The sequence below is a fragment of the Ambystoma mexicanum genome, chromosome 3p (assembly GCF_040938575.1).
Source record: "Ambystoma mexicanum isolate Mex_15411 chromosome 3p, UKY_AmexF1_1, whole genome shotgun sequence".
NCBI lineage: Eukaryota > Metazoa > Chordata > Amphibia > Caudata > Ambystomatidae > Ambystoma > Ambystoma mexicanum.
In genome coordinates, this window is record NC_090925.1 from 1,187,123,844 (window position 1) to 1,187,146,073 (window position 22,230).

Genomic DNA, 22,230 nt, shown 5'->3' on the forward strand with positions numbered 1-22,230 from the left:
GTTTGACAGGTGCCTAGAATAAATGACCTGCTTAATAGATTGGGAGATGCAGTATATCTTTCTACCATTGACCTAACGAAAGGTTATTGGCAAGTGCCAGTCAACCCCATAAACAAACCTAAGACAGTCTTTTCCACTCCGATAGGCTTATTTCAATTTAAGGTTTTACCCTTTGGGTTGCGTGGCATCCTCCCATCTTTCAAAGACTCATGGACCATGTTCTTATATCATACACTTCATTTTGTGGTGCATACATTGATGACATTAGTATACATAGTAAAACAAGGTCAGAAGATGTGTCACATTTATGTAAGGTTACAAGGGCCTTGAGGAAATTTGAACCTACTGCTAATCCAAAAAAGGGTAATCTTGCCAGATCTGACAACTATTATAAGAGGCGTGAGGGAAACCTTACCCCCAAAGCGATCCATCAAATAGGTTAAACCACCTTTAAATACAGACAACAAGGCCCTTGGGAGCTGATTAATCTGTTACTTGGGGAATTAAAACCACCTGAACAATGGACAGAGAATCACAGAGCATCTAGCTAACACTCAATACAGCAAATCATTTTATACAATTTTTATTAATATTAAATCACAAGTATAAAACATAACACATTTCATCAGTAATATTAAACCACAATTCAATTGTTGGTGGTTAACACAGTGCAAAAAAAGCAGACAGTTTAGACAGGAAAGGATACAGACTGATAACTTCCTCTTCTTTCCCTAAAGTGTCTAGCGCTGTGCAAAAATAGTAATACAATGAAACACATCAAGCACTCCATTCCTGCTAGTCACATACCAATCATACCAGTTCATTCACCATACAAAAAACCCAACATGTTTCTTTCCAACGTACTCGTGTCTTAATAAATACAGGAAATGTATCAGCGGCTGCCTGACTCAAACAGATTTGCACTCTTGTGTAATTAAAAAACAATGACAACCGAGTCTGATTTCCAGTTTTCAAACAGTTTGCTAATCAAAAACACATTTTTGCTGTGTTGCCGTTTCATTTAATAGGATTATCATTCCATTCTGACCAGCAATAGGGACCATCCACTGTCACAGAATAGACATTGGTATCGATTTAACCACACGTCATATATTGACACAATGGGCCTCATTACGACCCAGGCGGTAAGTTACCGCCTGGGCCGTGACTTTACCACCATGGCGTAAACTACGTTTACGCCATGGTGGTTGGCGGACTTACCGCCCCATTCCGACCTTGGCGGGGCGGTAAGTCCCCAATCCCCATTTACCCTTACCCATTCCCATTTTTGCCCCATAGGGTATAATGGGAGTGGGGAAGGCGTTAATTACGCCACCGTAAATTACGGTGGCGTAATTAACTCCATGGTCCCATTACGACCCAGGCGGTAAGTTACCGCCTGGGTCGTACCTTTACCACCACGCCATGGTGGTTGGCGGACTTACCGCCCCATTCCGAGGTGAGTGGGGCGGTAAGTCCCAATTAACCCGTTTACCCTTCCCCATTCCCATTCCCATTTTTGCCCCATAGGGCATATTGGGAGTGGGGAAGGCGTTAATTACGCCACCGTAAATTACGGTGGCGTAATTAACTCCATGGTCCCTTAGCGCCATGGATTTTAACACCTGCTAAAAGCAGGTGTTAAAAGCGCCATGGCGCTAAGGGACCTCGTACTCAGGCGGTAAGGGTCGGCGCTGTTAACGCTGCCGTAAACCCCTTACCGCCTGGGTCGTAATGAGGCCCAATGTAAATGTTACTATCATCACCATTAACTCAAGATCACCAACAGTATTTTGAAACCACCAAAAAACATTGAGCATGCTACATGCTCCACGGTGGAGTTGAAGTCAATACAAAGAGCAATGGGGCTCGTATGGCCCATCATGACTTGACACCTGATTTGGCATTACACTATTCACACCCTTCACAAAACCTTTTACAGCAGGGAGTCTTGGTTTACCAATCTCGGCCACGTAAATTTCTAATCTGAGATGTTACAGGCATCGTTATGCAATATGTCAGCCCTTATGGGCCTCATTACGACCCAGGCGGTAAGTTACCGCCTGGGTCGTACCTTTACCACCATGGCGTAAACTACGTTTACGCCATGGTGGTTGGCGGACTTACCGCCCCATTCCGAGGTGAGTGGGGCGGTAAATCCCCATTAACCCATTTACCCTTCCCCATTCCCATTTTTGACCCATAGGGCATAATGGGAGTGGGGAAGGCGTTAATTACGCCACCGTAAATTACGGTGGTGTAATTAACAACAAGGTCCCTTAGCGCCATGGATTTTAACACCTGCTAAAAGCAGGTGTTAAAACCTCCATGGCGCTAAGGGACCTCGGAATCAGGCGGTAAGGGTCGGCGCTGTTTACGCCGCCGTATACCCCTTACCGCCTGGGTCCTAATGAGGCCCTATGTGTTTCAAACGCTTGCACAATTCTTTCTGCTCTGGATCAAGAAGCACTCTAAGAGACAGAAAAGGAACAGTACTTTACCAGTCTGTCTGCACCTCTTGACGGGTTGAACGACTCTGATTATTAAACCGGATGTAATCCAGAGTATCCTGCGTGTGCATATGCACACATATGCTTACACTCATGAAAGTAGACAGTTTGGAAAAACGCAGTCGGGGTCCATGTCAACTGCTTGACTTCTTCAATCGGGGTACCACTAGGAGCTGCAAAAGCGTTCATGCCGCATCGTAGGTCTCAAAGTTATATTCCAACCTATGTCAGATACGGAAGAGATAGTAGATATATCTCAGTGATCTATAGCCCTTCCACGCTATGACTTAATTGCTATGGCTCCTGATTGAGCTTGCTAACTACAACATGTGATTCTCTCTGGTTACCTGCATCGTCCTCAGCACCATTTAGGAATGGAGTCTCTTCCTAGGTTCCAGGGTGAGAGTCCACTAGAATCAACTTGCGTAGAGTATGGTGCTCAAATGCGTGTCCGGATGCTGACTTCTTACAGCACTTCTACTGCGCCGGGTTGTAAATACCTAGCTGGCTGCTATTAGCCTGCAACATAAAAGCACAAACAGAACCGTGAAATACTGAATTCATTTGTGCTTCATTCGGTCAGAGGAACTCTCTACCAGGCTCACCTCGCTATCTTACCTGATACGCATGTGCTTTCGAGACTGCTCGGTGACCATGCAGTAACCGCAAAACCGTCACTTCACACCTGATTTTAACTACTGCATCACTTGGGGCATGCTCTTCACCTATTGGATGTCTGAAAAGGACATGCGTGGAGCCAATCGGTTTCTGTTTTGCAACCTCTTGAGGTGTTAGCAAATAGGTGTTGAATACAGGCGAATTGCTATGTGTATTAAGAAAGCTGATAGCACACACACCCGAATCGTGCTACGTAGAATACAGCATACCCAAATTGCACTAGCCAATCAATTTTGTAATTTAGACCTTTCTGCGCACTTCTGGCCAAAATATTAGCTGTTGTTCTTTTTTTAACAGGGTAATTTTATCTCTGTTCGTATCCATGCTAGGTTTGATTTTATAAATGATGGACCATTTTAAATCTTCAGGTGAGTGTATTTTTTTGATCCTGTGGTCCACCATTGGTGCGTTCTGTGTGCGGTTTTTTAGGCAGCTCTTTTGTTCACCTATTCTTATTTGAACTTTTTCTGTCAGTCTTGCCAATATAGATTTTTTTACACGGGCACCAAATAATGTATACCACCATGGATGAATTGCAATTGGTGTGTTGTTTTTGTTTCCAATGTCGATCTCTGTACTCCTGAATGCATATTGGCAATACGTGCATTGTCCACAAGGATAATGCTCAAAACATCCATCATGCCCCATTGCTGTGGCAACGTTCTCTATTTTAATGATTTGACACTGACATCATTACATGTGAGGATGTCTTTTAGGTTTTTGCTTCTTTTAAATGCTATAACCGGTTTATGTACCGGCTGCAGGGTTTTCTCCAAAATATTCAGATTTTTGGAGGTGATCTTTTTAATCGCATTAGAGGTGTGGCTGAATGGGTTTTATCCTTTTCATTGTCCAATGGCTGATCCTTATATTCCAGTAAGGCTTCTCTATGGTTGTTGTTGGCTCTTTTTAAAGCTTTCCGGTGACCTCGTCTGGGTATCCTATCTGGCACAACCGTTCTTTCATTTTGGGCGCCTCTCTTGTGAAATCTGCTTTTTTCGACAGGAGAAATTGTCCCAACGGAGAGATCATCTCTCACGTGTTTTGGATGGAAACTAGTTTAGTGCAGCACCAAGTTTTTATCTGATCCACAGGCAAAAATCCTGTAGGTCTGTGGACGTCCCATTCCAATTGATGAAACTATTGTCAATGTACCGCCTTCAGGCTCGAATGTTCTTTGCATATGGGTTATATACGTTCATAATCTTACTGCATTCAAAATCCTCCATATAGAGATTGGCTATACTGGGTGCCAGGGTAGCCCCCATGGCAGTCCCATGAATTTGTATATAGAAATCTCCATTGAAATGGAAATAACTTTCCATCAGGCCCATTTCCGCACACCACATAATGAATGAGAGAGGGGTCTTTTTTACCACGTGGTCTTGAAGTAGCTTTTCTTCTAGCAGCTCAAGGGATGCTCTCTGAGGAATGCTAGTATAGACAGCCACAACATCAATGCCAAGACGAATGTCTACTGCTGGATTGAAAAACACCCCTTCCGTTTCTTTAATAATTTTTGTGGTGTCCTGTACAAAGGACGCCATTTGGCGTACCTTTGGTTGAAAAAAAGCTTTGACGAACCTCGACATTGGTTCAAGTGCCAAGTTGACACCTGAGACGATCAGTCTCCCGGGTGGATTCTGCATGAATTTGTGTATTTTAGGGAGTGTGTAGAATTGTGGAACTTGCAATTTGTCTTAACAAGGAAGTCCAATTCTTTAGATGAAATCCGCCCCCTGTTTTTGGGCCTTAGCAACCTTCAAGCTGATTGTGTCTTGAAATCTTTGAGTTGGATCTGTTTGGATGGGTGTGTAGCAATTTAAGTCTAAGAGTTGTCTATGGAACTCTCTTATATATGCGTCTCTGTCTTGAAAGACAATGGCTCACCGCTTGTCTGCTTTACCGATGACTATTTTGTTGTTCGAGAGTAGATCCCTCATTGCTTCGTTCTCTTCCTTGCCCATATTCACAAAGGTGCTCTTACTCTTGCCAGATCTGCCATAAAATATCTACGCTTCTTTGTGGAGAATGCATTGGTTCAACCCCAGACTGAAAAGGTTAGAGCCGTTAAAGAGACCCAAACTCCCAAGACTAACAAAGAACTGCAAGCCTTCCTGGGCCTAGTTGGTTATTACCGAAGGTTCATCCCGTATTTATTTTCCATTACTTCCGTTCTTACAGACAAACTTAGAAATGCAGAACCCCAAAAGTTTAAATGGTGTTTTGAAGATCAAGTATTTTTTGACAAATTGAAACAGATCTTCTGTAGTGAACCTGTCTTTAAGGTGGCAGACTTCGATAGACACTTTATCCTACAGCCAGATGCATCACATACTGGTCTTGAGGCTATATTATCACAAGTACATCACAAGTACATGATGGTATAGAACATCCCATTCTCTACATTTTTAAAAAATTGTTTCCTCGAGAGAAGAATTACGCTACTTTGGAACTTGAAGCCCTAGCCATCAAATGGGCTATAATCTATTTAAAATACTATCTGACAGGTCACAAGACTCAACTGGTCACTGACCATGCTCCCCTTAAGTGGTTGGGTTTGAAAAAAGATACCAATGCTAGAGTCATGCGCTGGGTTTTAGATTTAGAGCACTATCGTTTTTAGTTTGAGCATTGTAAAGCAATGGAACAAGGTGATGTTCATTTCCTTTTATGATTCCCAATATATGCTGTGAATTAGGGGAAGGGTATGTGATGAATCAGAGGTGATTCAACCACAAACTCTGGCCTCGGACACTTCTCATGTGTCCACGAAAAGGCTGACGCTTGCTGATCCTGGCCCTGGGGGTGGTGTTCTGCACGAGGATCACATGGTGGAAACCAGGTCAGGAAAAAAGGGAAAATCCCCGTACTAACTTCCCTAGAAACCCTACAATCTTAATGGCCTATTTTGGAATTGAAAGCTTTAAAAGAAAAGGTAATCGGGACATTGGGGAATTCAAGTCCCACAATGCCCCAAGTACCGTGACGAGGAAGAGGGACTCAGAGGCTCTAGAATACAAGATGCAGTCTAGTGGTTCTAATGACCGACACCTGAGTGGGACATTTGAATATATAAAGCCACCTCAGGTGCAGGCCATTATAACAGCAAAGAGGAGTTGCAGAGGTCGCCAGCAGCAGTAGTTGCAGTGGAGGAAGAAGGGAGATGCTGGAGCCACCATTATTGTTAATGCGGATGTTGGTCCTGAGAAGGTCTCCACAGCTGAGGGCCTTGAATGCAGAGGCTGCACAGCGGGAAGCATCATGGTAGCATGCCTTCCCCCTGAAGAGCGAGGCTCTCCTAATTGCGCATTGTGTCCCGGTTGCTGGCAAGCACCAGTGTGCATTGGGAGTGAGGAAGCTCTTTTACTGGTTGGCTTTGGCCGCAAGAAACCACAAGCGGTCTGTTGTGTGAAAGGCTGCAGAAGAACAGAATGAAGCGTGGCGGCGGATCGAGCAGACGCTTTTGCTAACACCATTGAGTTTACCATTAAGAAGTAATCCCAGTATGCTTTGTGATCGACCGCTGGCCACCGAAAGCATTTTTGAATAACGAAGTAATATCAGGAAGTTAAAGAAGTTGGTATAAGCAGAACTTGTTAAACACACTAAAAAAGGAAAGGTTACAATCATTGCTATCTAAGCAAGTACTATTGCCAAGACAAAGAGAGTCCAACATTTAATCAGGCTTATTATAAACCCCATTGCTAAGGTAATGAAGGGGCAATACTGAAGCCAGCCAATTACAACCACCATTGCCAAATTAAAGAGGGGGCAATTCCTCAAACAGCATGCAGACCATATTGGCTAAACAACAAGAGAACATTGTTACAGAGGGATTGTAACTATTGTGGCCAGAGTGAGAAGAGAAAATAGTTGAACAAGTCATAAACAAGCATTGCCAAAGCTAAAGAACGGCAAAGGTGTTAAAGAAACCTTGTCATAAATTGTCTGATGTAAAAGTGGGAAAACAAGAATGACAGGAGGGACCTTCCCCTGAAAGAGGGTATCAAGTTGGAGAAAAGTATAATCTGCATTGCAGGTGGAAAATACAACAGTGGAATAAACAGCACCAATGCCTCTCACATCTTCCCAGGAGAAGTTGTGAATATTGATGTTCTTGGAAGTTAAAGACTGTTCCTCAAAAGTTTTAAAAAATTCACCACAGAATACTTGTAGTCGTGTTATGAAGTTTTAGCCCTGGCAGGCAAATATACCAGGGCAGGGACCTTTCAGTGGTAGTCCTGGTAGTAGACCAGGAAGAAATCATTGAAGTACTACCTTGTTGTTGAAGGTTGTGGATAAGAGGAAGTGGCAAGGTCACTAAAGTGTTTTATGTATTGCTGCAGATTCATCCTGACAAAACTTTGCTGTTGCTACGGAATAATTGTAAAATTATTTAGTTTCTCAAGAGATATGAATTGTTGTAGAATCATCCTGACAAAACCTCTTCTGGTGATACACAGAATTGTATAAGCGTTTTTTGTTTCGCAAGGGGAAGAAGTTGTGTTGAATGATTTGCTATAAGTGAGGAGATAAAGGGGGTCATTATGAGTTTGGAGGAAGCCATGGCGCTACTAGCGCCATGGCTCCCTCCAAACCCGGGTCTGGGTCTGGTCTGTCTGAATGGGGATTTACCGGGTCCTTCCGACCTTGAGGACCCGGTAAGTTCCCATTCAGTAAACCATTCCCCATTCCCATTTCAGCCCCCATAAGGCTCAATGGGAATGGGGAAGGCGCTTATAACGGGCCCGCAAATTGCGGGCCCGTTATTAGCTCCAAGGTCCTTTAACGGGACCCGCAGAGAACGGCTGGTCAGACCAGCCATTCCTGCTGGAACCCGTTAAGGGACGTCGGAATAGGGCGATAAGGGTTTACCGGCACGGGCATCCTTACCGGTGCCCATAAACCCTTACCGCCCAACTCGGAATGACCCCCAAAGACTTGTCGTCTAATTGAACTGTTGGTTAAAGTCCAAGTGAAAGACTTTTGGAGCAAGAAGAACTTTATGATCCAAATTTAGCTACAAAGAGCAACTTGCTTATTTGAATTTTAAGTTAAAATCCTGCTTTGAATCTGGGTAAGGGGATCTTGCCCAGGTTACAAGGATATACAGTTAATAGGCCTATGGTGAACTTAACAGTTATTTCTGTTACATTTGAATTGCCATAGATTTCCTTTGTGAGTTTGATGTATGTATAAGTGTGAGGGACAGATTCCTTTTGTTAGAGGGTTTTCCTTTAGTTTATTTGATAGGCAGGGGAAATCCTTGTTTTGTTAGGGATAGTGAGGCACTTATCAAACCCTGTTGAGTTAATATAAATGGCTTCTTGTGAAAAACCTTTACAATAGCTTATGATGGGGGAAACTCCTGTACACATTAACATTCGATTAGGGACACAGCGACTCTTTGGCGTATGCAGTTATGCCTCCCTGAGGTGGGGATGGGACCTGTGGCTGAGACCTTCTTGGCTCTCGTGCCCCTCTCCTGATTGTGCATACAGCCTGACAGAGACTTTGTGAGGACTCGGACAAGGCGACCCGATGTTGTAAGCCTAGTGACAGTTGAGCGTGTAGTGTAGACGTTGAATTCTTCCCTACAATGCAACTCCCAAAAAGACGGAAGGACTATTTGGAAGGGGAATTGTTTGGAAGAAGGTAATCACCCCGGGACACAGCTGGCTGCGTGAACAAAAATAAGATGTCAGTGTAATTGTAACATGATATGAGAAAACAATGTCAAAAGAAAGATTCACTAGAACTCACGTAGTGTGGACCTTTTCTGTGCCACTGTATACTGGCATTGACTGGGGTGTTACCCTGTAGTAACATAAAGCATGAAGGAGGTTTTGAGGTCTGAGCAATTGGCCAAAGAAACAATGAATAACGAGAAAGGGCACGTGATCTTACCTAAGGTATCTGGCAGGTGGGAGATGAAGTGGACTGGGAGTCCAATGTACGGTGAAGAAATCAAAAGAAAAAGGAAAATCGCAGGAAAAGAAAAGGACCTACCCCGCCGGCATGTTGACGCCTAAGGTGTGTATAGGAAGTCTCTAGTCCACATACCTGCAATCAGCGTAGGGTAAATGGACCTACCCCGCCGGCAACGGATGCCTACGGTGTGTATAGGAAGTCTCTAGTCCACACACCTGTAATCAGCGTAGGGTCAGTTCCTCCAAAAAATCCCGGGAGTGGAGAGTGGGAGGTGGTGGCATTTCCAGAGAAAAACGTGGCACACAAATCCTGACACAGAAGAAAGTTCCGACGGTATTCCGTGATGAGGGAGGAGCGGGGAAGCAGAGATGCAAAGCGAGACCAACAAGGAATGTGGATAGTGATCCAGGAGTTGGCAAAGTTCCGAGGAACAAACACAGCAAGACATAAAGCGAAAGGGAAGCGTGATTCAGAGTTCCGTGGTCCAAAAGCCCAATAATCAAGCCAGTTCAACAGATCCCAAGGGTAAGGCAGGAGCAAATCCGTAAACAAAATCCAGGTCAAAAATATCCAAAACAAGAGATCGGGTACATAGGCTCAAACAGAGAATTCAGAAGCAAAGTCCGTAGCTATGGGCGGTGCTTATAAGGGAAGCATAACGTTATACGGCGGGATGCCGAGAATGCCTTGCACCAGTACGTTGTTAACCCGGCAACCAACGTTTCCATGCAACCCCCAGCATTGTCTAAATGACTAGAAACGCGTGGGTAGGGTGCACCGGGATACGTTCTTATGCTGCAACCTAGTAAGAGCTTTAGAGGCTGGAAAAGGGGCAGATAAATGGGATGAAGCACCAGATCTTTCATGAGTGCCTTCCATGCCGCATGACAAGTTACCTGAGTTCCTGACAGTACCCACCCCCAAAGATGCATTCCCCCCCCGAGAGGAGAGAAAACGGGCCAGCAATTCTGGGGCATGCAGATTAGACTCAGGCTCCCAGGTGCGATCCTCTGGACCGTAACCCTTCCAGTCAATCAGGAAGAGCCGAGCCCCCCGAGAGACCTTGGAGTCAAGGATGGCCTGAACCTCGTATTCCTCATTGCCCTGTACAATGACTGGAGGGGGGCGAGCTGGGAACCTAGTACCCTCCGTACAGGGTTTCAAGAGAGACACATGAAAGACAAGGTGGATCTTCCAGGACGCAGGCATGTCCAGTCTGACTGCCAATGGATTAACGATTTCTTTGATAGGATAAGGACCAACAAACCAAGGTTTCAAACAACCCCGCATGGGGATACGAAGATTTTTAGTGGACAACCATACTGACATGCCGGGATGATACTCAGGGGCAGGAGACCGATGCCGATCTGCATACAACTTGGAGTGTTCCTGTGCCTCCTTCAAACGGCAATGCACTTGATGGTGTAAGGCAGTGATATCACAGAGACTGTCCTGAACTGCCAGTTTGTCGGATAACAGGGTAAGGTCAGTGGGTAATGATCGGGGATGGTGACCATACAGTGCGAAAAATGGAGTAGACCCCGTGGAGGTATGTACCGAGTTATTATAAGCAAACTCAGCCGCCACCAAAACCGATAACCAGGTTTCTTGATGTTGCATAGTTAAACAGCGGAGATACTGCTCAAGGGTGGCATTTAGGTGCTCCGTTTGTCCATCGGTTTCCGGATGGTAAGCACTCGAATATCGTCCATCAATACCCAATGAAGTAGACAGATGTCGCCAAAAACTAGATGTAAATGGCGAGCCTCTATCAGAAACCATGATCTCAGGTAAACCAAAAAAACGAAAAACATGACGTAAGAACAGATCTGCCAAGGCAGGAGCTGTAGGTAAACACTGGCATGGAACAAAGACCGCCACCTTGGTAAAGGAATCCGCGACAACCCATATGGTATCGTAGCCTTGGATAGAGAGTAGCTCAACAATAAAGTCCATGTAGATCATGGCCCACGGCTTGCTCAGAATTGGGAGGGGACACAACAACCCCATAGGCTTAACAGTGTTGGACTTGCACTGGGCACAAATGGCACAAGTCGAGAGGTACTGTATAACGACTCGGCACAAATGGCACAAGTCGAGAGGTACTGTATAACGTCCTTATGCATTGAAGGCCACCAACACCACCTTTTTAACTGCTCTAGAGTCTTCTGCCTACCAGGATGAGCCGCCACTACGGAATCATGGCACCACCTTAAAGCGGTCCGTCGAGACTCCGTATCTGGGAGAAATAGACGACCATTGACATACGGCAAGGAATGGACAATGTCCATTTTGTAGGTAGCTATCTCTGGAGGGCAAGTCTGCACCCAGTCCTGAATGGTATTTTTCAACGAGGGATTTAAAGTGCAGGCACACACTACCTGGCTAGGAAATAACAGGTTACCTACCCCAGCACGCATAGTTTTCTGACCAAACATCCTTGACAGTGCATCGGCCTTGGACTGCAACGAGCCCGGCTGATCTGAGATCACAAAATTAAATTGTGAGAAAAACCCGTGCCACCTAGCATGTCTTGCGGTAGTACATTTTACAGACTACAAGGCGAGCAGGTTTCGATGATCAGTATAGACTTGGACTGGAGTATCCGTACCCAAAATGTGATGACACCACACCTTGAAAGCGTCAGGCACGGATAATAATTCACGTTCAGTGATGGTATAATTGACTTCATACTTCGTGAGTTTCCTGGAGTGAAAGGCAACAGGGTGCAGGAATCCAGTGTCAGAGCAAATCTGAGACAGCACTGCACCAACTGCCTGATCCGAGGCATTCGCCTCTACATAGAAAAGCAAGGTAGGGTCCGCATGTTGGAAAACCGGAGTTGACGTGAACGCAGTTTTCAAATTAGCAAAAGCGATCTGAGCCTCTTCAGTCCACTTAAACGGATTCTTTGGACTAGTAAGGGTAGTCAATGGTGCCACAGTGGCTGACAATGAGTGTATAAAACACCTATAAAAATTAGCAAATCCTAGGAAGGACTGTAATGATTTTATAGACGTTGGGGCAGGCCACTCCAAGATGGCCTTAACCTTAGAATTGCTCATACTGACCCCTTTATCTATGATGTTATAACCTAAAAATTCAACTTGTGTAGCATGAAAGGTACACTTCTCCAGCTTAGCATAAATATGATGATCTCGTAATCTTTGTAGTACCGTGTTTACATGTTGGACATGGGTCTCATAGGAAGGGGAATACACCAGTATATCATCGAGGTAAACTATGACATATTGGTCAAGTAGATCACTGAACACATTGTTAATAAAATACTGGAATGTGGCTGGGGCACTGCATAAGCCGAACGGCATAACTAAGTATTCAAAAGGACCAATCTTGGTCTTGAAAGCCATCTTCCACTCGGCATCCTTACAAGGTTGTATGCCCCACGTAAGTACAGCTTGGTAAAAATCACTGATGAACCCAATTGGTCTAAAAGTACTGAAATGAGTGGAATCGGGTACTGGAATGGTAACTGCATTCAAAGCGCGGTAATCAATGCAGGGGCGTAACTCGCCCTCTTTCTTCGGAACAAAGAAAAGAGGCGAGGCGGCCGGATAACGAGATGGTCTAATAAAGCCTGAAGCCAAAGACTTCCCCAGATAGTCCTTGAGTACAGCATCCTCTTTCTGCGTTAGAGAATACACTCGACCAGAGGGTATAACTGCATCTGGAATCAAATCGATAGGGCAGTCATACTGCCAATGGGGGGGGAGGACCTCCGCCCCCTTCTTATCAAACACGTCCTCAAAGCCCTTGTATTCTATGGGTAATACAGTTGAAGTGACCGCCCCGATAACCGGCGCAGAATCCAATAAATATGTACTGGGCCCAGGTGTGGTAACGCCTCCAGTAAAACAGGACATGGCGCAGTGATCCGAGAGAAAGCCATAGTACCAGAGGCCCAATCCACAGAAGGATTATGCTTTTTCAGCCATGGTAGGCCCAGACTAAGCTTGAATTGGGTCGCAGCAATGACATCGAAAGAAATCGTTTCAGTGTGGCCCACTGACATGGTCATGACAAGATCTACAGTCCGTTCAGTGACGAGTCCCGACAACAATGTGGTTCCGTCCACAACGTTAACCAATTTGGGACATGCTTTGGAAACCAATGGAATACCGTGGTCCCGGAGGAAATGTGCATCAACATAGTTCCCCGTTGCTCCAGAATCCAGGACTGCATGAACAGAACAGGTGGTAATGGAGGTAGAAGAAATGTCAACAGGGACTGAAAACAAGGTCATCGAACCGGAGCCCAAGTTAGACTGACTCGACAAAGGGGCTCCTTCTATCGCCGAGCTTTGAAGTATCCCTGTTTTCTTGGTTTCTTGGGACATTGTCTCAAGAAATGCTCAGAAAAACCGCAATAATAACAGAGATTATTCTTTCTACGATTCTCCCTTTCTTCAGCAGAAATAGGACACCTGAGAGTACCGACCTGCATTGGTTCTGTGGTAGTGGGGGATGGTTCTGCAGAAGCAGCAGGCAGAAAAGGAACCGCCCTCCTTTCCCCCTTACGTTCTGTCCTACGTGCATCAATTTGTAGAACTAAATCCACTAACTCCGCAAAAGCAGAAGGTACTACCGGGACGGTGGCCAAAACATCCTTCAAAGTGTCAGAGAGGCCTTATAAAAAAGGGCCCCCTTCTTTTCTTCCGCCCATCTGGTTTCCGCTACTAACTGGTTAAACTTAGCCAAGTATGCTAAGAGGGACATGTCTTTCTTCTGCAAGGAGAGCAACTCTAAATCCAAGGCCTGAGACTTATAACTGGTGTCAAACACTCGTGACATGCCGGAGATGAGAGCATCACAGTCGTACAATAGATGACTACCCTGTTCCAATAAAGGGTTAGCCCAGACAGCAGCTGTCCCACCTAGGTATGACAATACAAAAGCAGCCTTGGTGGTAGCATCAGGGAAGGAAGTCGGACGACATAAAAAATGTAGCCTACATTGATCTATGAACGTTCTGAAAGACTTAGGATCCCCCATGAAACGTTCGGGGGGAGCCGAGGGGAACTGCGCTGTCATATACACAGGAACGTTCTCCTGTCGTGGAGGCGCTCCACCCGAAGCAGAAGCAGAAGAGGACACAGTCGCACCCCTCCAGAATGCAGATCAGTCTGTAACACGTTATTGCGACGTTGAGTTGCTTCATGTGCCACACTCATGTCTGCGCAGAGTCTGCCACCAACTGAACCATGGCTGCTAAAGGATCTGCAGCAGACTCCATGGTAAGTTATATAAGAAAGCTTCTGAATATGTGAGGACTCGGACAAGGCGACCCGATGTTGTAAGCCTAGTGACAGTTGAGCGTGTAGTGTAGACGTTGAATTCTTCCCTACAATGCAACTCCCAAAAAGACGGAAGGACTATTTGGAAGGGGAATTGTTTGGAAGAAGGTAATCACCCCGGGACACAGCTGGCTGTGTGAACAAAAATAAGATGTCAGTGTAATTGTAACATGATATGAGAAAACAATGTCAAAAGAAAGATTCACTAGAACTCATGTAGTGTGGACCTTTTTCAAACAGGAAATTCAGAAGCAACGTCCGTAGCTATGGGCGGTGCTTATAAGGGAAGCACAACATTATACGGCGGGACGCCGAGAATGCCGTACACCAGTACGTTGGTAACCCGGCAACCAACGTTTCCATGGCAACCTCCAGCATTGTCTGAATGACTGGAAAAGCGTGGGTAGGATGCGCCGGGATACGTTCTTATGCTGCAACCTAGTAAGAGCTTTAGAGGCTGGAAAAGGGGCAGATAAATGGGATAAAGTACCGCATCTTTCACGAGTGCCTTCCGTGCCGCATGACAAGTTACCTGAGTTCCTGACAGACTTGGAATAACCAGATCATTATTGGTCGACACACCACGTCAAATTGCTCTACATTTGGGTGGGAATGCGGCGCCCAGATGAATTAATTCAGCTGACATGCCCCTCTTCCTGCCCCCAATTTACAGCTCGTTTGGTAAACGGAGGTCCAAGGTAGTCGAGGACACCTAAACGACCACGGTCATGTCGCCCGTCCTCAGCTTAACCCACATGACATACACGAGACTCATACCAGATAGGAATCGCCTAATTATCAACAATGAAACTAACATTATGGTTGCCCATAGCAACCACATTAGTCCCACATCAAGATGGCCGAGTGGGCTATGCGGCACAATTGCACATGTGCAATGGTGTCCCAGCAACTCTATATACAACCTGCAACAGACCTGCGCGCAACTGAGACTGTCGGCTCTTTGCGCTTCGTACATACAGGCAGGTGAGTACATGAACAGAGTGATTCACAATGATATTACTGGGGAATTATGCTAATGCCTGAGGAGATGAGATTTGTTCATACAGAACCTTGGCGGGATGGCGTACATCAGCTAGTCCCTTAAGTTAAAATATTCTAATGGTTGTTACGATCCACAGTTTCAGATCCAGTGATCTGTACAAGAGCAATAGAACCTTGAAAGAGGGCACCTACGGCTACCCCTCATGACTCATTCTGAATATGCACTATATGGATTGTGCATAACACAGTACCTGTAGTACCCGATTACGTCGCCTTTCCCCATTTTCCTTACAACACAGCGGTTACCACTGCACTTGATATGACAGCCGACTCTGCTCTTCACTGGTGAGCACCACTTATGAGGAAGCCGGGTGAGTAGAGATCATGTTTTACTGGTCGAGTTACACATAGTGAGGATTATGATAATATATGGTCAAGGACCTAAGGAGACTGATATCATTGCTCTTAACACACAGGTTTTGATGACAAAACTCAGAACAACTAACAAAGGGACCTAAGGTCAGTGCCTTATCTCTTACAACTAGCACTACTAGTTATATTACTCATTCAGTCAACATTCCCTAAGTTACCAGGGCAATCCAGACGTGGAACCCTTGCTCACTGTTCTCAGTGAGGCACAGCTTCACCTCACTGATGATGCCCAACAAGGCTGAAACACGTGTATAGGGTTGCTGTTGGTACTCTTGTTCAGAGGAGAATTGCTTAGTATTTCGGTGCTGGACTGCCACTGGGCAGGACAAAGACTGATATGCAGGGAAATTCTTCTCTGTGAAAGGGACAGTGAGCTAAAGACTTGGTAGAGTCTCTCCCAGGGTTATTCACCTAAGAACAGGTCACTGGGCTGTGTTCGTGCTGGTAGAGAGATTCCCAGACCCCCCATTGTTTTGCATAAATTAACTTTGGGTCTCACCCTAAATTAGCTGGGTGATCCAGATGTGGACTCCTTGATCACTGTTCTTAGAGAGGCACAGCTTCACCTCGCTGATGATGCCTAACAAGGCTGAAACGCGTGTATGGGGTTGCTGTTGGTACTGTTGTTCAGAGGAGAATTGCCTAGTATGTTGGTGCTGGACTGCACCTGGGCAGGACAAAGACTGATATGCAGGGAAATTGTTCTCTGTGAAATCTCCATTGAAATGGAAATAACTTTCCATCAGGCCCATTTCCGCACATCACATAATGAATGAGAGAGGGGTCTTTTTTACCACGTGGTCTTGAAGTAGCTTTTCTTCTAGCAGCTCAAGGGATGCTCTCTGAGGAATGCTAGTATAGACAGCCACAACATCAATGCCAAGACGAATGTCTACTGCTGGATTGAAAAACACCCCTTCCGTTTCTTTAATAATTTTTGTGGTGTCCTGTACAAAGGACGCCATTTGGCGTACCATTGGTTGAAAAAAAGCTTTGACGAACCTCGACATTGGTTCAAGTGCCAAGTTGACACCTGAGACGATCAGTCTCCCGGGTGGATTCTGCATGAATTTGTGTATTTTAGGGAGTGTGTAGAATTGTGGAACTTGCAACTTGTCTTAATAAGGAAGTCCAATTCTTTAGATGAAATCCACCCCCTGTTTTTGGCCTTAGCAACCTTCAAGCTGATTGTGTCTTGAAATCTTTGAGTTGGATCTGTTTGGATGGGTGTGTAGCAATTTAAGTCTAAGAGTTGTCTATGGAACTCTCTTATATATGCGTCTCTGTCTTGAAGGACAATTGCTCACCGCTTGTCTGCTTTACCGATGACTATTTTGTTGTTGGAGAGTAGATCCCTCATTGCTTCGTTCTCTTCCTTGCCCATATTCACAAAGGTGCTCTTGCTCTTGCCAGATCTGCCATAAAATATCTAAGCTTCTTTGTGGAGAATGCATTGGTTCAACCCCAGACTGAAAAGGTTAGAGCCGTTAAAGAGACCCAAACTCCCAAGACTAAGAAAGAACTACAAACTTTCCTAGGCCTAGTTGGTTATTACCGAAGGTTCATCCCATATTTCTTTTCCATTACTTCCGTTCTTACAGACAAACTTAGAAATGCAGAACCCCAAAAGTTTAAATGGTGTTTTGAAGATCAAGTATTTTTTGACAAATTGAAACAGATCTTCTGTAGTGAACCTGTCTTTAAGGTGGCAGACTTCGATAGACACTTTATCCTACAGCCAGATGCATCACATACTGGTCCCGAGGCTGTATTATCACAAGTATATCACAAGTACATGATGGTATAGAACATCCCATTCTCTACATTTTTAAAAAATTGTTTCCTCGAGAGAAGAATTACGCTACTTTGGAACTTGAAGCCCTAGCCATCAAATGGGCTATAATCTATTTAAAATACTATCTGACAGGTCACAAGATTCAACTGGTCACTGACCATGCTCCCCTTAAGTGGTTGGGTTTGAGAAAAGATACCAATGCTAGAGTCATGCGCTGGGTTTTAGATTTAGAGCACTATTGTTTTTAGTTTGAGCATCGTAAAGCAATGGAACAAGGTGATGTTCATTTCCTTTTATGTTTCCCAATATATGCTGTGAATTAGGGGAAGGGTATGTGATGAATCAGAGGTGATTCCCCCACAAACCCTGGCCTAGGACCCTTCTCATGTGTCCACGAAAAGGCTGACGCTTGCTGATCCTGGCCCTGGGGGTGGTGTTCTGCAGGAGGATCACATGGTGGAAACCAGGTCAGGAAAAAAGGGAAAATCCCCGTACTAACTTCCCTAGAAACCCTACAATCTTAATGGCCTATTTTGGAATTGAAAGCTTTGAAAGAAAAGGTAATCAGGACATTGGGGAATTCAAGTCCCACAATGCCCTAAGTACCATGACGAGGAAGAGGGACTCAGAGGCTCTAGAATACAAGATGCAGTCTAGTGGTTCTAATGACCGACACCTGAGTGGGACATTTGAATATATAAAGCCACCTCAGGTGCAGGCCATTATAACAGCAAAGAGGAGTTGCAGAGGTTGCCAGCAGCAGTAGTTGCAGTGGAGGAAGAAGGGAGATGCTGGAGCCACCATTATTGTTAATGCGGATGTTGGTCCTGAGAGGGTCTCCACAGCTGAGGGCCTTGAATGCAGAGGCTGCACAGCGGGAAGCATCATGGTAGCACGCCTTCCCCCTGAAGAGCGAGGCTCTCCTAATTGCGCATTGTGTCCCGGTTGCTGGCAAGCACCAGTGTGCATTGGGAGTGAGGAAGCTCTTTTACTGGTTGGCTTTGGCCACAAGAAACCACAAGCGGTCTGTTGTGTGAAAGGCCGCAGAAGAACAAAATGAAGCGTGGCGGCGGATCGAGCAGACGCTTTTGCTAACACCATTGAGTTTACCATTAAGATGTAATTCCAGTATGCTTTGTGATCGACCGCTGGCCACCGAAAGCATTTTTGAATAACGAACTAATATCAGGAAGTTAAAGAAGTTGGCATAAGCAGAACTTGTTAAACACACTAAAAAAGGAAAGGTTACAATCATTGCTATCTAAGCCAGTACTATTGCCAAGACAAAGAGAGTCCAACATTTAATCAGGCTTATTATAAACCCCATTGCTAAGGTAATGAAGGGGCAATACTGAAGCCAGCCAATTACAACCACCATTGCCAAATTAAAGAGGGGGCAATTCCTCAAACAGCATGCAGACCATATTGGCTAAACAACAAGAGAACATTGCTACAGAGGGATTGTAACCATTGTGGCCAGAGTGAGAAGAGAAAATAGTTGAACAAGTCATAAACAAGCATTGCCAAAGCTAAAGAACGGCAAAGGTGTTAAAGAAACCTTGTCATAAATTGTCTTGTGTAAAAGTGGGAAAACAAGAATGACAGGAGGGACCTTCCCCTGAAAGAGGGTATCAAGTTGGAGAAAAGTATAACCTGCATTGCAGGTGGAAAATACAACAGTGGAATAAACAGCACCAATGCCTCTCACATCTTCCCAGGAGAAGTTGTGAATATTGATGTTCTTGGAAGTTAAAGACTGTTCCTAAAAAGTTTTAAAAAATCCACCACAGAATACTTGTAGTAGTGTTATGACGTTTTAGCCCTGGCAGGCAAATATACCAGGGCAGGGACCTTTCAGTGGTAGTCCTGGTAGTAGACCAGGAAGAAATCATTGAAGTACTACCTTGTTGTTGAAGGTTGTGGATAAGAGGAATTGGCAAGGTCACTAAAGTGTTTTATGTATTGTTGCAGATTCATCCTGACAAAACATTGCTGTTGCTACAGAATAATTGTAAAATTATTTAGTTTCTCAAGAGATATGAATTGTTGTAGAATCATCCTGACAAAACCTCTTCTGGTGATACACAAGAATTGTATACGCGTTTTTTGTTTCGCAAGGGGAAGAAGTTGTGTTGAATGATTTGCTATAAGTGACGAGATAAAGGGGGTCATTATGAGTTTGGAGGAAGCCATGGCGCTACTAGCGCCATGGCTTCCTCCAAACCCGGGTCTGGGTCTGGTCTGTCTGAATGGGGATTTACCGGGTCCTTCCGACCTTGGAGGACCCGGTAAGTTCCCATTCAGTAAACCATTCCCCATTCCCATTTCAGCCCCCATAGGGCTCAATGGGAATGGGGAAGGCGCTTATAACGGGCCCGCAAATTGCGGGCCCGTTATTAGCTCCAAGGTCCTTTAACGGGACCCGCAGAGAACGGCTGGTCAGACCAGCCATTCCTGCTGGAACCCGTTAAGGGACCTCGGAATAGGGCGGTAAGGGTTTACCGGCACGGGCATCCTTACCGGTGCCCATAAACCCTTACCGCCCAACTCGGAATGACCCCCAAAGACTTGTCGTCTAATTGAACTGTTGGTTAAAGTCCGAGTGAAAGACTTTTGGAGCAAGAAGAACTTTATGATCCAAATTTAGCTACAAAGAGCAACTTGCTTATTTGAATTTTAAGTTAAAATCCTGCTTTGAATCTGGGTAAGGGGATCTTGCCCAGGTTACAAGGTTATATAGTTAATAGGCCTATGGTGAACTTAACAGTTATTTCTGTTACATTTGAATTGCCATAGATTTCCTTTGTGAGTTTGATGTATGTATAAGTGTGAGGGACAGATTCCTTTTGTTAGAGGGTTTTCCTTTAGTTTATTTGATAGGCAGGGGAAGTCCTTGTTTTGTTAGGGATAGTGAGGCACTTATCAAACCCTGCTGAGTTAATATAAATGGCTTCTTGGGAAAAACCTTTACAATAGCTTATGATGGGGAAACTCCTGTACACATTAACATTCGATTAGGGACACAGCGACTCTTTGGCGTATGCAGTTATGCCTCCCTGAGGTGGGGATGGGACCTGTGGCTGAGACCTTCTTGGCTCTCGTGCCCCTCTCCCGATTGTGCATACAGCCTGACAAAGACTTTGTGAGGACTCAGGCAAAGCGACCCGATGTTGTTAGCCTAGTGACAGTTGAGACATAGTGTAGACATTGAATTCTTCCCTACAATGCAACTCCCAAAAAGACGGAAGGACTATTTGGAAGGGGAATTGTTTGGAAGAAGGTAATCACCCCGGGACACAGCTGGCTGCGTGAACAAAAACACGATGTCAGTGTAATTGTAACATGACATGAGAAAACAATGTCAAAAGAAAGATACACTAGAACTCATGTAGTGTGGACCTTTTCTGTGCCACTGTATACTGGTATTGACTGGGGCGTTACCCTGTAGTAACATAAAGCATGAAGGAGGATTTGAGGTCTGAGCAATTGGCCAAAGAAACAATGAATAACAAGAAAGGGCACGTGATCTTACCTAAGGTATCTGGCAGGTGGGAGATGAAGTGGACTTGGAGTCCAATGTACGGTGAAGAAATCCAAAGAAAAAGGAAAATCCAAGGAAAAGAAAAGGACCTACACTGCCGGCACGCGTACACCTATGGTGTGTATAGGAAGTCTCTAGTCCACACACCTGCAATCAGCGTAGGGTAAATGGACCTACCCCGCCGGCACGCGGATGCCTACGGTGTGTATAGGAAGGCTCTAGTCCACACACCTGTAATCAACGTAGGGTCAGTTCCTCCAAAAAATCCCGGGAGTGGAGAGTCGGAGGCGGTCGCAGTTCCAGAAACAAACGTGGCACACAAATCCTGACACAGAAGAAAGTTCCCACGGTATTCCGTGATGGGGGAGGAGCGGGGAAGCAGAGATGCAAAGCGAGACCAACAAGGAATGTGGATAGTGATCCAGGAGTTGGCAAAGTTCCGAGCAACAAACACAGCAAGACGTAAAGTGAAAGGGAAGCGTGATTCCAAGTTCTGTGGTCCAAAAGCCAAATAATTAAGCCAGTTCAACAGATCCTAAGGGTAAGGCAGGAGCAAATCCGTAAACAAAATCCAGGTAAAAAATATCCAAAACAAGAGATCGGGTACATACGCTCAAACAGGAAATTCAGAAGCAACGTCAGTAGCTATGGGCGGTGCTTATAAGGGAAGCACAACGTTATACGGCGGGACGGCGAGAATGCCGTACACCAGTACGTTGGTAACCTGGCAACCAACGTTTCCATGGCAACCTCCAGCATTGTCTAAATGACTGGAAACGCGTGGGTAGGGTGCACCGGGATACGTTCTTATGCTGCAACCTAGTAAGAGCTTTAGAAGCTGGAAAAGGGGCAGATAAATGGGATAAAGTACCGCATCTTTCACGAGTGCCTTCCGTGCCGCATGACAAGTTACCTGAGTTCCTGACAGACTTGGAATAACCAGATCATTATTGGTCGACACACCACGTCAAATTGCTCTACATTTGGGTGGGAATGCGGCACCCAGATGAATTAATTCAGCTGA